The sequence below is a fragment of the Chenopodium album genome, chromosome 10, assembly GCF_948465745.1.
Source record: "Chenopodium album chromosome 10, dcCheAlbu1.1, whole genome shotgun sequence".
NCBI lineage: Eukaryota > Viridiplantae > Streptophyta > Magnoliopsida > Caryophyllales > Amaranthaceae > Chenopodium > Chenopodium album.
Window position 1 is genome coordinate 19,193,775 of NC_137843.1, and position 15,388 is coordinate 19,209,162.

A 15,388-nucleotide genomic window follows, 5' to 3' on the forward strand; every position below is an offset into this window, starting at 1 on the left:
CAGAGCTAAGGGTGAAGATCCAAATCTTCATGTTTTGGATTTCTGTCAGTATTGCAGTACTATTAGGCAAACTGGGGTCACTTAAGACCAAATCAGGGAGATTCTTTTTCCCTTTTCTTTGTGCGGTAAAGCTAAATTGTGGTATAATGGATTGAATAGAACTACACTTAGTATTACTGACTGGAATACTGTTGCTTTGAATTTCTATAATCAATATTACCCTGCAGAGAGGACAGCTTTATTAAGGAGTTCAATCCAAAATTTTACCCAAAAAGCTGATGAAAGTTTATATGATGCTTGGGAGAGATTTAAGGATTTGCAAAGGGAATGTCCCCATCATGGATTAGTGCAGTGGCAGATAATCCAAGCCTTCTACAACGGGCTTGGAAATTCATCTAGATCAATTCTTGACTCAGCAACTAATCGACACTATGTTTGCAAACAAAGGCAAACATAGTGTCGATTCCGTATCCTTTGTGTAAGCTCAATTAACTTCTATTCGTAAGAAATTAGATAATCTTAGTACTGTTTATCCTACTACTTTAGCAAATGTTTCTGCTGTTAATAATAACACTAAGGAAAATTTGTAAATTAGCACCCAAAAAGGAAACTTGTTTTGAAATTACCATCAGTTAAAAATTTTATTTTAAATTACCACCCTTAAATAAAAAAATATTCAGTTTACCACCTTTTTAGAAAATCCGGTGGAATTTCCGTTTGACGGCCCCCCAACGGCTAGTAACGGCTACTTTGACTCTTTTTACAGTCTCCCTCCCTAATTTTTTTTGTTTATAAAGTTTCGAACTTCAATTCACAATTTGTTCCCCAATTTCAACCAAATTTTCTTAAATTTCGCCTGTTAGTGTTTGAAGAATTTATCCTCACAAGTGCAGACACTCAATTCGCAACCAAGGTATGAATCCACTTGTTCTTAATTTTAGGGGTTTTCGACAACAATAATTGGGGTAAATGGTTATATTTAGGAATTACAGTTCTTGGGGCAATTAAATTGGGCATTTTTTACAATTAGGGTTCTTGGGGCAATTGAATTGGGCGTTTTTTACAATTAGGATTCTTTGGGAAATTGAATTGGGCAATTTTTACAATTAGGGTTCTTTGGGCAATTAAATTGGGCGTTTCTCTTAAATTTGAGTTAATTCGAGTTGATGGTGTCCAATTTTGTTGATTAATTGTTTATTATGTGTTGTGTTTTCATGTTCAAGTTCAAACACGTTGGTAGTGTTGTTCTTGTCAATGAATGTTTTGAATGGCTGATTGTTGGATCAAGTTGTAAGCTAGTTCCTTTTTTGTTTTTGGATTATGTCTTGCAGAATACAGGAGAATAAGTTGGTTAGGTCGAGGGGAAGGAAGAAAGAGGGGAAAGATTGATGATGTTTGAGCAATTAATTGAAGGAATTGATGATTGGAGTTCTTTTCTGAGTTTAATACGTCAGTGAGAGGGTTAGGTCGAGGGGAAGTAAGAAAAAAAAGGAGGGAAGTTAATTAGGTGGGGCCCTCAAACAAAAATTCCACCGGATTTTCTACAAAGGTGGTAATTTGAATATTTTTTATTTTAAGGGGTGGTAATTTTAAATAAAAATTTTAACAGGTGGTAATTTCAAAACAGGTCCTCTTTTTAGGTGGTAATTTACAAATTTTCCTAACACTAATGTAGCTTTTGGTGAAATTTGTGGAATTGTAGGTCATTGGGAACAAGATTGTAGGAGTTCTGTGGAGCAAGTTAATGCATTCCAAGCCTATCGACAAAATAACCTATACTCCAACACCTATAATCCTGGCCTCCAGAACCATCCATACATATCTTACCGGAGCACAAATGTGCAAAACCCCCCAACTCCACAACCATCACAACCACAAGAACCATCACAACCACAACAAAAATACTACCAAACCCCTCACCAAATGACCCAATAATCACCAACTCCACCTCCATCCACTGACCTTGCCTGGTCAGAAATTAGAGCGATGTTAGACAATATGTAAAAGCACATGCAGAGTAGGGATGCACAAATTGATTCAATCTTAGCACATAATAAAATCATGGATAATCAGATTGCGCAACTTTCCTTTACTGTACAAAATCGCCAGCAGGGAGCTCTACCATCATAGCAAGTACACCCTATAGATCATGCTAATGCAATTACTTTGAGGAGTGGTTCACACTATGATGGGCCTTCTATGCCCAAAGATGATGAACCTGTTACAACAAAAATTTCTAATCTTGATTCCCTTGTACCAAGTGCTAATGTTACTAACCGTGTAAAGCCGCAGGAGAAAACTTAGTCTTTTAATGTGTCTTTGCAGGGTAAACCTCGGGACAAGGTTAGAGATGTGTAGGATCTAATTATCAAACTTCCATTCCCTAATAGAAACTTGAAGAGTAAGTTTGATGAGCAACTTGGTAAGTTCTTGGAGGTTGTGAAAAATCTACAGGTAACAGTTCCTTTCCCTGATTTAATCACTCAATTTCCTGCATATGCTAAATTTATGAAAGATATTTTGACTAGGAAAGGGCCTTTAATGAGGTAGAAACTGTAGCTTTTACAGAGGAATGTAGTGCCTTATTGCAAAATAAATCCCCTCCTAAACTAAAGGATCCTGGTAGTTTTTCTATCCCTTGTCATATTGGTACTGTCTTCATTGATAAAGCATTGTGTGATTTAGATTCTAGTATTAATGTTATGCCATCGCCTGTGTGCTCAAAGCTTAATATGAGTGATTTAAAAGTTACTAGTATTACCTTGAAAATGGCAGACCATTTTGTTAAATACCCCTTAGGTATTTTAGAGGATGTTCCTATTAGGGTAGGTAAATTTTTTATCCCTGTTGATTTTATCGTTTTAGACATGGCAGAGGATACTCAAATTTCCATAATTTTGGGTAGGCCTTTCCCCATATTGCAGGAGCCATTATTGATGTTAAAAATGGAAAACTAACTGTAGGGAATTATTTCAAGCATCCCACACTTAAGCCCCACTGTAATCATACACTTAAGCATGGTGGCGTCCAAAGGGAAGGAAACTAGAGAAAAAGAGTCGCCAATAAGTTTTAGGAACTTGTAAACCGTTCACGGGATGAAGGTTACACCCCTTCACGATCCATGAGATCGCTAACTCCATAGTGCTCCTGAACCATGACTGGATATTCGGGAATGAGACAAATCCAACCTAAAAGAGATTGAACCTGCCCTAAAATAGGCCTCTACTTTATTCTTCTCATATTCATGTGCGCTTTTTGACTAACATGCAATCATTAGGTTAGCCCTAAACTTGTTTAATCTATGTTGGTTGAATATTAATGCACAAATAAAACTATTATTGGCGATCACTTGAATTAAAATCATATTAGCCTAAATAAAATTATTAATTATCTTATTAAGCGTGATTTCAAGTACAAATTCCCTTTAAACCTGCAAGAGAGGGCGTGATCAAGCAATAACAATAATATCAGGCAACATAATAAGATATTGACACAACAAATCATCATCATAATAAAAATCTCAATAAAGCATAATAATATTAGCAAGATCCTAGGTATGATACTAACAAGATTAATAACAAATCCTACCATGTCACTAAACCATAAAAATCAAAGCTTTAGCCCTAACATGATACTAACATGATAGAAGAAAATAAGAAGTAACCTAACATGATACTAGAAATCAATAAATAACATCCTAACATGATACTAAGAATTAATAAAATCTAAACATGATTTCTATATCAAAATAATAATTAAGAAGTAATCTAATTACTTATTTTGATGCCTCGTATCTCTTTCTATCAAAACAATATACACGTTAGTAACTTCAATAAAAATATTTAATCAAACAATTAATTTAAATAATTGAAATAGGGATTTTGGACCAAACCCTCAGAAATTATCAACCTTTCACGTCTAGGGCGAAGGCAACTTCGAGCTTGGTTATGTGTGTCTAAGTCTCGTGATGGACGTATGGTGTTTGAAAAGGCTAGGCTTAGAAAAAGGGGGAAAGAATAAGCTTCTAGCTTGTAGAGAGAAGAGAATAGAATAGATGATTATTGATGATTGAAAATAGGAAAATACGACCCTCTTTGTAGAGAAAAACATCCGGAAATGATTAGAGAAGATCGAATTTTAATCGAAGTAAAACAGGTTCTATCGCGGCGCGATAGGACCATCGCGACGCGATGACGCTGCTTGATAATTTTAAGTCGTACGGAATCCATTATCGAATATAATTCGATATTTAGAGTCCGTACTTTATCTTTTAAAATCAGATTAAATCCTTTAATACACTTGTTTTATTCCAACTAAAATTCGTTATCTTTTCTAAAAATATAATTAACCCTAATCTCTTTAGAACTTAAAATAACCTTCTAGATTACTCTAGAAAATTAAAGTAATTCCTAATGACTTTAGGAATGATAATTATTTGGACCCTTCACTTGATCATTGGGTCACCCATAAAACTCATTTAATATACAATTTAATATTTGGACCATAACTTCCTCATTATTCATCGAAATTGGGCTTATAATATATCGTTAGAAAGCTCTTTTTGAGCCCCATCCAACTACACTATTACTGGACCCATATCATGGACCAAATTAAATTGGATTGGACATTTTCACAAATAAGGTAGGAAAAGAAATATTTATTTTGAAAACGAAAAGAAGTATTTTTAAAACAGAGGAATCACGCGACTCTTTCACATTTTACCTCATTCGATAATCAAATGACGTGAAAGGTACTCATCACTGGGTTCGGTTTTAGGAAGGCACAATTTGGTGTCTACACTAACCCTTTCTGTTGGAGATGATAATATCACTTTTAATTTAGGGAAGGTTTTGAAAGGTCCTATGTTAGAGGAAAATTGTTGTTTAATTGATGTTATTGATGTCATATCATGGATGTTGTTTGTGAAGATAGCTTACCACAGGTTCTTGCAAGGAATCCCTTGTAGGAAGTTCTTTGTGGTGAATTAACTACAAGTGATGCATGCATTTGGAGCAGAGAGGTGGATGCCATAGAAAAAGCTCTTGCTATAGATGAACTAGATCCTAAAGAGAGCAAGAAGGTAGTAAAATTAGTTCAGGAATCAAAACCTGTAGAGGTTAAGAAACCTGAACTAAAACCTCTCCCTTGTCATTTAAAATACGTTTTTCTTGATGAACAGGAATTACACCCTGTGATCATTAGTTCTGCACTTGATGACCCACAAACTTCCCAACTTCTAGAGGTTCTTCGAACCCATAACAGGGCAGTAGGGTACAGTATTGATGATCTCAAGCGTATTAGTCCTGATTTTTGTATGCACAAGATACACTTAGAGGATAATTACAAGCCATGCATTCAACCCCAAAGGAGGTTCAATCCTAACATGCAAGAAGTAGTCAAGAAAGAGGTTATGAAATTACTTGATGCAGGTATTATCTATCCTATTTCTGACTCAAAGTGGGTAAGTCCTGTACATGTGGTTCCTAAAAAGGGTGGGATGACTGTAGTAAAAAATGATAAGAATGAATTAATTCCCACTAGAACTATTACACGGTGGCGTATCTGCATTAATTATCGTAGATTAAATATCACCATTAAAAAAAATCACTTCCCCCTCCCTTTTATTGATGAAATGCTTGAGAGGTTAGCTAAACATAAGTTCTTTTGTTATTTGGATGGGTATTTGAAAATTTTCCAAATTCCAATTCACCCTGAAGATCAGGAAAAAACTACATTTACATGTCCTTATGGCATTTTTGCATATCGTAGAATGCCCTTTGGTTTGTGTAATGCCCTTGCTACCTTTCAACGTTGCATGATGAGTATGTTTTCTGATTTCATAAAGTCTATCATAGAAGTCTTTATGAATGATGTTAGTGTGTACAAGTCTTCATCTGATTCATGTCTTGATAATCTAGCTAAAATTTTGAAAAGATGTGAAAAATGCAATTTGGTTTTAAATTGGGAAAAGTGTCACTTTATAGTGACAGGGGAGTAGTTCTTGGTCATATTATATCTGATAAGGGTAAACAAGTAGATAAAGCTAAAGTTTGTATGATTGAGCAATTACCTCCACCAGCTAATGTTAAGGGGGTTAGAAGTTTCTTAGGTCATGCGGGGTTTTATCGTCGCTTTATCAAAGATTTTTCTAAAATTGCTAAACCACTAACTTATCTTTTACTCAAGGATAACCCATTTTATTTTACTGACGAGTGTCTTGAGGCCTTTAACAGGATTATTAAGCAGACTTTGATATCGGCACCTATCATATGTGCTCCCGATTGGAATCTTCCTTTCAAGATCATGTGTGATGCCATTGATTTAGCATTAGGAGCCATGCTAGGACAGAGAAATAACAAAGTTTTGCATGCTATTTATTATGCAAGTAAAACTTTAGATGAAACCCCAAGTCAATTATGCCACCACAGAGAAGGAGTTTCTTGCTGTGATTTATGCTTCAGAAAAATTTAGATCATATCTAGTTGGTTCTAAAGTTATTGTTTTCATTGACCATGTAGCTTTAAAATATTTAATATAGCCAATGTGGAATTAAAGCCTAGGCTCCTCTGTTGGGTTTTCTTGCTCCAAGATTTTAATGTGGAAATTAAAGATTAAAAAGGTGCATAGAACGTTGTTGCAGACTACTTGTCACGAATCAGGTATGATGAAGGTAAGGATTCTCTTCCTATAGATGATTCTTTCCCTTATGACCACTTGTATGCAGTTGTAGAGCAACACCCTTGGTATGCAGACTATGTTAATTATTTGGTGGGCGGTACTCTATTTCCCGATGTGCCCTACCAATAGAAAAAGAAGTTCCTTTAGGATGTTAAACATTATTTTTGGGATGATCTTTTTTTGTTTCATAAGTGTGCAGATGGATTATTTCGCAGGTGTGTTCCCGAATGGGAGGTTCACGGTGTTCTCACTAAATACCACCACTCACCTTATGGAGGACATCATGGTCCCACCAAGACGGTTGCAAAGATCAATGAGTCGGGTTTTTATTGGCCTACCATGTTCAAGGACGCTCAATCCTTTGTTCAAGCTTGTGACTCCTACCAGAGGATTGGTAACATCTCGCGGCGGCATGAGATGCCTCAAACCGGTATTTTAGAAGTTGAAATTTTTGATGTTTGGGGTGTTGATTACATGGGACCCTTTCCTTCTTTAAGAGGGAATTGTTATATCTTTGTCGCCGTTGATTATGTATCCAAGTGGGTAGAGGCCATTGCCTCACCTACCAATGATGCCAAGGTGGTCCATAAGAAGTTCAAGAAAACAATTTTTCCTACATTTGGAGTCCTTAGAGCGATTATTAGTGATGGAGGATCTCACTTTCATGAGCGGAAGTTAGACACCCTTCTCAAGAAGTATGGTGTATACCATAGGACAGGTTTAGCTTACCATCGCCAAACTAGTGGCCGAGTTGAAGTTTCTAACCATGAGATTAAGACTATTCTAGAGAAGGTGGTAGAAAAGTCTAGGAAATATAGGAGTGATAAGTTGGATGACACCCTTTGGGCATATAGAACCGCATTTAAGACCCCAATTGGTACTTCCCCCTATATACTTGTGTATGGGAAAGCATGTCACCTCCCGGTGGAATTAGAATACAAAGCATATTGGGAAATCAAAGAGCTCAATTTGGATGCTAAGTTAGCGGGAGAGAAGAAGCTTCTACAACTTAACCAATTAGATGAGTTTAGGTTGATGGCCTACGATAGTGAACGCGTCTACAAAGAGAAGACCAAGATATGGCATGACAAGATGATCCTTCCAAGAGCATTCAAAGAGGGTGACAAGGTTTTGTTGTTCAACTCTAGACTTAAAATTTTCCCAGGGAAGTTGAAGTCAAGGTGGTTGAGTCCTTTTACTGTGAAGAAGGCATACAAATTCGGTTCTGTGGAATTATTTGATGCACATGGTGGTGAGTTTAAGGTAAATGGTCAAAGACTAAAGTTGTACCACAAAGGGGCTATGATTGGTGCGATTGAATTGCTCCACCTAATAGATTCCGTTCCATCTTGATTGACATATGGTAAGAAGGTCGTGGGGAACCTAAATAAACCAGCGTTTTGCGGGAGGTAACCCGTATTTTCTTGCTTTTTAGAGTAGAATTTTCCTTACCTTCTATTTTGTGAGAGGAAAGAGAAGGGAATTTAATGTGTTTTAGAATATTTTGAACAGGTAGGAGAATAAGAGTTAACCAAATTTAAAGAAAAGAGAAAAAGTTTGGATTCAAAGAGTTGTAGCGCGCCCGACCGGGTGCGAGAGTAAAGAAGAATTTGGGGCAAAATCCCACCCGACCAGGCGCGAGCCTAAGGAAAACTTTCGGAGGTATTTTCGCCCGATTGGGTGAAGGTCCGCCCGAACAAGCACGAGAATCAATGACTTCGAAGCCTAATTTTCGCCCAGCTCGATCGGGCAAGAGTGCAAAGGAATCAAAGAATCAAGCTCGCCCGATCAGGCAAAGGGGCGCCCGATCGAGCACGCCTTTATCCTCTGGATTACCACCCTCTTTTCTTCTTCCTTTTCTTCTTATTTTCTCTTTCCTCCATACTTTATCTCTCTAAAACCTTCAAATTCTCTAACTTCTCTCAAAGATCTCCTCTCCAATTCTTACCCAAATCCAAAAATTTTTACATATTCTTTCTCCCCTCTTCATCCTCTACAATTCTACATTAATTTTGTTCACTTTTGAACAAATTTTTTTCAAACCCACTTCCAACCATGGCTTCAAAGAGGGCAAGAATACTAGGAAGACGTGGTTCGGGTTCAAGCCAAGCCTACAACCTAGAGTTGTATCTAGATCAATGGCCTAGTATCTGGATTACAACCTTGACCCAAAGAGACCAACTCATCAAGCTCTATAAGCGTGAGGTAATTCCTTCTCGGTGGTTACACTGAGACACTCTTGAATCTTAGGGTTTATTTGAGCAAGTTAGACGATTTATGAATGATATTGGTATGCGAAAATTCATTAATATGCATTATCCAAATTATCATGAATTAACTTGTGAATTTCTTTCTTCTTTGCATGTAGATCAAACTAATAATGTTCCTAATTTGCAATTTAGGTTGAACAATAGAAATATTAGTTTGACTTATGTCGAATTTTGTAAATTATTTGATCTTGATCCCTACCCCCCTGCCGCTTGGTATGAAAATTACAAAATGGAGTATATTTACAATGCTTTAACGGGTTTACCTTGCCCGAACTCCCAACATGCAAGTGCCCGACCTTTTCACTTTCCTGCCCCTAAAATCTTTCAAAGATTTTCGGGAACTTGTTTTCTAGCTAAACATGAATTGCATAATACTCAAACAAAAGAACTAGCCATTATAGGCCACTATGTCTATGAGTTTGGTAAATTAAACAATGGTATATACATTATTCACAACCTAAGTAGGCATGCCACCTCTAGTGGTGGCGCGAATAGGATCCCTATCCGACTAGGAGGCCTCATAACTAGGATAGCGGTGAAAAAGGTCGGATTTAGTGAAGCTAGGAGTGAAGGTTTCACTAATTGTGGGGGGGGGGGGAGAACTCTCATGAACATGAGATATTTTCAGAGTTTGGATTGGGTTGCATTAGACCATCAACAAATCCCCCAATAGTGTGTCAGGGTAGGAACGAACCCTTTGCCTATCTTTCCACTTCCTAACCCTAAGTTGACTTCCTTTTCCTCTGGACAAGATTCTTACACTTATGACATTTTAGTTGCCCATGCCTAGGGGCAAGCACCACTACCACCACGTGCACCACAACCACAACCTATGGTGCCACAATAACCACCTTATGCCCCTAAACCACCCCTAGGCATGATCCCGATACTATTTAGGACATGCAGAGTATAGGTCAGGCCATAGGTCGCATAGAGTAGACCTAGGGAGACCTTAGGAGGATGGTAGGCTCCCTAGACCAGAGACTATGATATGTTGAGAGGAACTAAGGTAGGGCCCTCTTTCCAATGTATGATGACTATGCTCGTCGGGGTGCTATTCCCGATGATGCCATTTACCCGGATTGGTATCAGCCACCACCCTAGGAATATGTGGATTCCACCTCCCATGGCATTTTCACTGATTATTCCTCTTTTGCCGGCTATGGCCATGACTTTCATTTTGGGGGCCGGGGGGCATGTTAACCCTAATTATTTTGGTGGTAGTTCTTCTGGTGGTGCGGGTGGCAGTGGCGGAGGATTTGGAGCGATGGATGATGATGGTGAGGATTAGCCAAGCTGGACTAATTCTCGAGTCAATGAGGACATTGTCGAATTTTGGCTTGGGGGAGATTTGTGGATGCAAGTATCTTTGTTCTTCTCTTTCCTTTATTTTTGGTGTGTTTAGTATAGATTTATTGCTTTTTAGTTTAGATTTAGGAAAATTTGTATATTACCACCAACCACCCAAAAAGGGGACCTGTTTTGAAATTACCACCCGTTAAAAATTTTATTTTAAATTACCACCCCTTAAATTAAAAAAATATTCAGATTACCACCTTTTTAGAAAATCCAGTGGAATTTCCATTTGAGGGCCCTACCTAATTAACTTCCCTCCTTTTTTTCTTCCTTCCCTTCGACCTAACCCTCTCACTGACATATTAAACATTGATCAGAAAAGAACTCCAACCATCAATTCCTTCAATTAATTGCTCAAACATCATCAATCTTTTCCCTCTTTCTCCCTTCCCCTCGACCTAACCAACTTATTCTCCTCCATTTCTGCAAGACATAATCCAAAAACAAAAAAGGAACTAGCTTATAACTTGATCCAACAATCAACCATTCAAAGCATTTATTGACAAGAACAACATTACCAACATGGCTGAACTCGAACATGAAACACAACACATAATAAACAATTAATAAACAAAATTGGACACCATCAACTCAAATTTAAGAGAAACACCCAATTCAACTGCCCCAAGAACCCTAATTGTAAAAAACGCCCAATTCAATTGCCCCAAGAACCCTAACTGTAAAAAAAACGTTCAATTCAATTGCCCCAAGAACCCTAATTGTAAAAAACTCCCAATTCAATTGCCCCAAGAACCCTAATTCTAAAAAACGCCCAATTAAATTGCCCCAAGAACCCTAATTCCTAAATATAACCATTTACCCCAATTATTGTTGGCGAAAACCCCTAAATTAAGAACAAGTGGATTCATACCTTGGTTGCGAATTGAGTGTCTGCACTTGTGAGGATAAATTCTTCAAACACTAACAGGCGAAATTTGAGAAAATTTGGTTTGAAATTGGGGAACAAATTGTGAATTGAAATTTGAAACTTTATAAACAAAAAAATCGGGGAGGGAGACAGTAAAAAGAGTCAAAGTAGTCGTTACTAGCCGTTGAGTGGGGCCCTTAAACGGAAATTCCACCAAATTTTCTAAAAAGGTGGTAATTTGAATATTTTTTTAATTTAAAGGGTGGAAATTTAAAATAAAATTTTTAACGGGTGGTAGTTTCAAAACAAGTCCCCTTTTTGGGTGGTAATTCACAAATTTTCCTTAGATTTATTGCTTTGAAAAAATTGAAAAATACAAAATAAAAAAAATAGAATAATAAAAAAAATACAAAAATACGATCCAATGAATGATAAATCATGCTTCCTTGTGCCTCATATATACATGAAAATTGTTTTGATTCTTGGTATATGATGATGAGTATTGTGGATACGTTAGCCATGATTTGATGTTTGATTGTTTGGATGTCTTAACATGAGTCAATTTCGCCCAAATACTTGTGAATATAGTGCTTGATTAGTTGATTTGGTTAGTAATGTGTGTTAGTTCCTGGTATGTCAATGAATTTGAGTACTGGTTTTCAACTTTGAGTAGTGTTTATATGACTCATTATTATGCACATTGGGGAGGACAAAGGCGTTGTTGTTTTAGGTGGCCTTCAGAGAAAAGTAGATACATTCGTTCCCTTCTTGCTACCCATGTTGTTGCCTTGACTCTTTTTTGTTTATTAGCCACATTACAAGCCGATTTTGCCCCATTGGTTACTAGTCCCAAGCTTGGCTTGGGGGAGCTATTAGTAAGTGAGGCGAGGGAGTTTGTGGTGTGCTTATTATTTGCACAATTTGGGTGGTATTAAGAAGTTGTTTTGCTCTTGATTGTGGTTTATTTTTGATGATTTTGAAAGTTGAAATTTTCTTGAGGAAAAAAGAATAATAAATAAAGCATGATGTTGAAAAAAAAAAGAATGAAAAAAAAGTGAACTTCATAAAGAAAAAAAAGGGCAAAAAGGAAAAAAAAAATGAATAATGTTCGAATTTTCTAAGAGAGGGTTCAAAAGAACAAGAAATATTGAGTTTCAATGAAAAATTTGCAAGTGTTAATTATTTCAAAAGTTTGTTTGGTTCTCTCAAGTTCTTAACAATTATATTTTTTATGAGCGAAGTTGTAAAAGTTGGGAGTTGTTGATTGAATTGGATGTTTGGTGAACTTTTGGTAGAAGTTGAGTAGTGTTGGAGATGGTTTAAATGGTTATTTTGACCTTGTTCTTGATACTAGCATTATGGCTCCCTTAAGTATTGCTTTTCTCTCACATTTTCCCAAATATTTCCTACCTTTTATCCTAACCTTACATTATGAGCTTTAAATACCTTCCGAACTTTGTGCATAGAGTTGTGTGAATATGAAATTAGTTGCTTATCAATGCAAAGAATGATTTGATATATTCCGAGTCGACTATTTAGGTTGAGTGAATATCTTTCAAACACACGAGTGTTGTGAGTTGGGAGGGCATTGTTCACATAAAGGGGTTGGGATGAAGAACGATCGGGTACATTTTATATTCGCCACATAAATGAGAGTTGAGTTGTGAGCACTAGTCTTGAATTCTAAATGCTCTTGCGGTTTGCTCTATTTGACAACTTTTAGGGAGGATGAATAGTTGGATGGATTTGATTGGTTGGCTTTGATGCATACTTGTTACATTTGTCTTGAATTGGTTATGCTTGGTTTTGATTGATTTGGGGTGAAGTATGTTTTATTTGTTCATTATGAGCACTTTGCTTTGGGACAAGCAAAGGTTTGGCTTGGGGGATTTTGATATGTCTATTTTATATAGTGATTTACCCCCGTCCCTTGGTCATAATTAGGAGTATTTTTGGCTCTTTAAAGCCACTTTTATTACTAATATGTGTTTTCTAGTGTTTTTCGTAGCTTTGGTATTGTTTTATAGGAAATTGCAGGTTTTGAGCATTTTTCTGGATTTATTTAGAGCCACTACGAGCATAAGAGAAGCACGACCATCTTTCATAGCCCAAGACCGTTAAGAATCATCAAACCAGTGATTAAGGGCTCGGCATAGGAGAAACCGGGGCAACGGACCGAGTTATAAAAACCCAAAGAGGAGATACGAGTTTGAACTAAGAATAGTGGCCCAAACGAAGTCCAAATGTTGCCCAAGGAGCTTGCCCGGTCCAAGGGGTCTTCGCCCTTAGTGCGTCTGACCAGGCGAGGCTGAAGAGAAGGAAGGCTCTTTCGCCCTGTCTCGAGCCCAACCGGGCGCGAGAGAAGTACCCCTAGAGAAAAGGCGGGCCCGGCCGGGCGAGATGGCGCCCAACCGGGTGCATGTTTTAGAGAAGCTTTTTCGACGATTTTATTACTTAAAATCTAATTAGGATTTTTAAGCTTTGTATAAATACCTTTTGTTTAGTTTTGAGAGGATTATCTCTTTCATTAGCTAAAATTCTCATACTTAGTTTTAAGCTTAGATTTCTCTCTTATTTTCTCTCTCTACAACTCTTGGTTTATGCAATTCATTATTTCCATTAATTTTGGTAACAATTTCTTCCCTCTTTATTTTCAGTAATTTAATTGTTTTGATTCATCATGTCTTGTTTAATTGCTTTGCTTAGTCTAGATTTTAATGTGTGTGAGTAGATTATTTTCTAGGGTTGTGGGGATCCATAAATAATATGAAGGGGTAATTTGTTATTGTTGATTGTCAATGCTTGATTAATTTCATATTGATTGATTTAATGCTATGCAATTAGATTAGGCATGGTTTGATTGTATGAGTTATGCAATATTGATTCGAGAGATGAGAATTGATGTAAAGGCTTAGTTTCAATAGGCAGGTTAATTTATAAATGGTTGAGTCAAGATTTGAGAAATGCGATTTAATACCAGTAGATTAATTATGTGATTGTAATGCGTAGCGAAAGCCCTTTATGATCTGATTAATTATTGCATTGGTGATTGATTATTATGTTTTACCTTGGAATATTTTTTATTGGTGAACCTATACCCTAGGCTTTTATTTATTGGTTTCATCCTACTTTAATTCTCCTTAGTTTAACTTGTCATATCTATAATTTAGTTACTTAAGAATTTAGATTATTTTAATTAATTAGGAATAGAAAGACTTGTTTTCATGTGGATTCGACCCTAGCTACTTCCCTATCTGCTTTAGATAGAGGACTTAGGAATTATTTTGATTAGGTAATACGATTAGCCTTTTAGTGCAGTCTAGAAAAAGATGATCAACTGTTTCATGATGCTGATTGCATAAAGGGCAATATGTTAAATAGGATAATGTTTCTTTTGTGAGGAGTGTCTCGAACACTTACAATGTTATTAAATATTTGCCAAAGGAAAATTTGGAGTTTGGGAGGGATGTCTATTTTCCAAATCCATCTATGGAGCCGCTTCTTGTCTTCAGGATCGAGATTATGAGCAAGCCAATTGGCTGACTTAACTGAGAAATTTCCATGTGCGGTGAGTCCCCAAACAGGTTTGTCCATCATATATTTGACAGGAAGAATGCCCATGATTTGGGTTGTGATATTTTTAGGAAGAAAAGCCCTTAATTTTTTTCTATCCCATTGTTTGTTGGGTAGAATAAAGTCAGATAATTAAGTGTCAAGATTAACCTGATTGACATCTATCTGGATGAGCTCTAAAAGACTTTGGATAGCCACCCAATTATCGATCCAGAAAAAAATATCTTTGCCATCACCAATTTTCCAACGGATACCTTTTCTCAAATGTTCACGTTGAGCAAGAATTTTTCTCCATATATGGGAATCTTTCACACCGTTTTTGCACTTAAAAAAGGATGAATCGTGAAGATATTTATCCTGAATGACTTTTACCCACATATTATTTGGATCAGTCCTAATTTTTCAGCCTAATTTAGCGATAAAAGCTTTGTGAAGCAGTAAAGTTTGACGAAGGCCAAGGCCTCCGACGCTCTTTGGTCTACAGATTTTATTCCATGCTATAAAGGGAATAATATTTTTTTTCTTTTTATTTTCTCCAAAAGAATTTTTGATGTAAGGAATCTAACTTTGTTGCAATGTCATTTGGAAAAAAAGAGGATGAGCACAAGTAGGAGGGTAAAGCCTCTAAATTGCTTTGGATTAG

General features: G+C 36.7%; 1 pseudogene; it reads right to left on the reverse strand.

Annotated features, from left to right (window-relative positions):
- Nucleotides 1-252: 252 nt before the first annotated feature.
- LOC145565713 (small nucleolar RNA R71) lies at nucleotides 253-345 on the reverse strand (annotated as a pseudogene).
- Nucleotides 346-15,388: the final 15,043 nt, after the last annotated feature.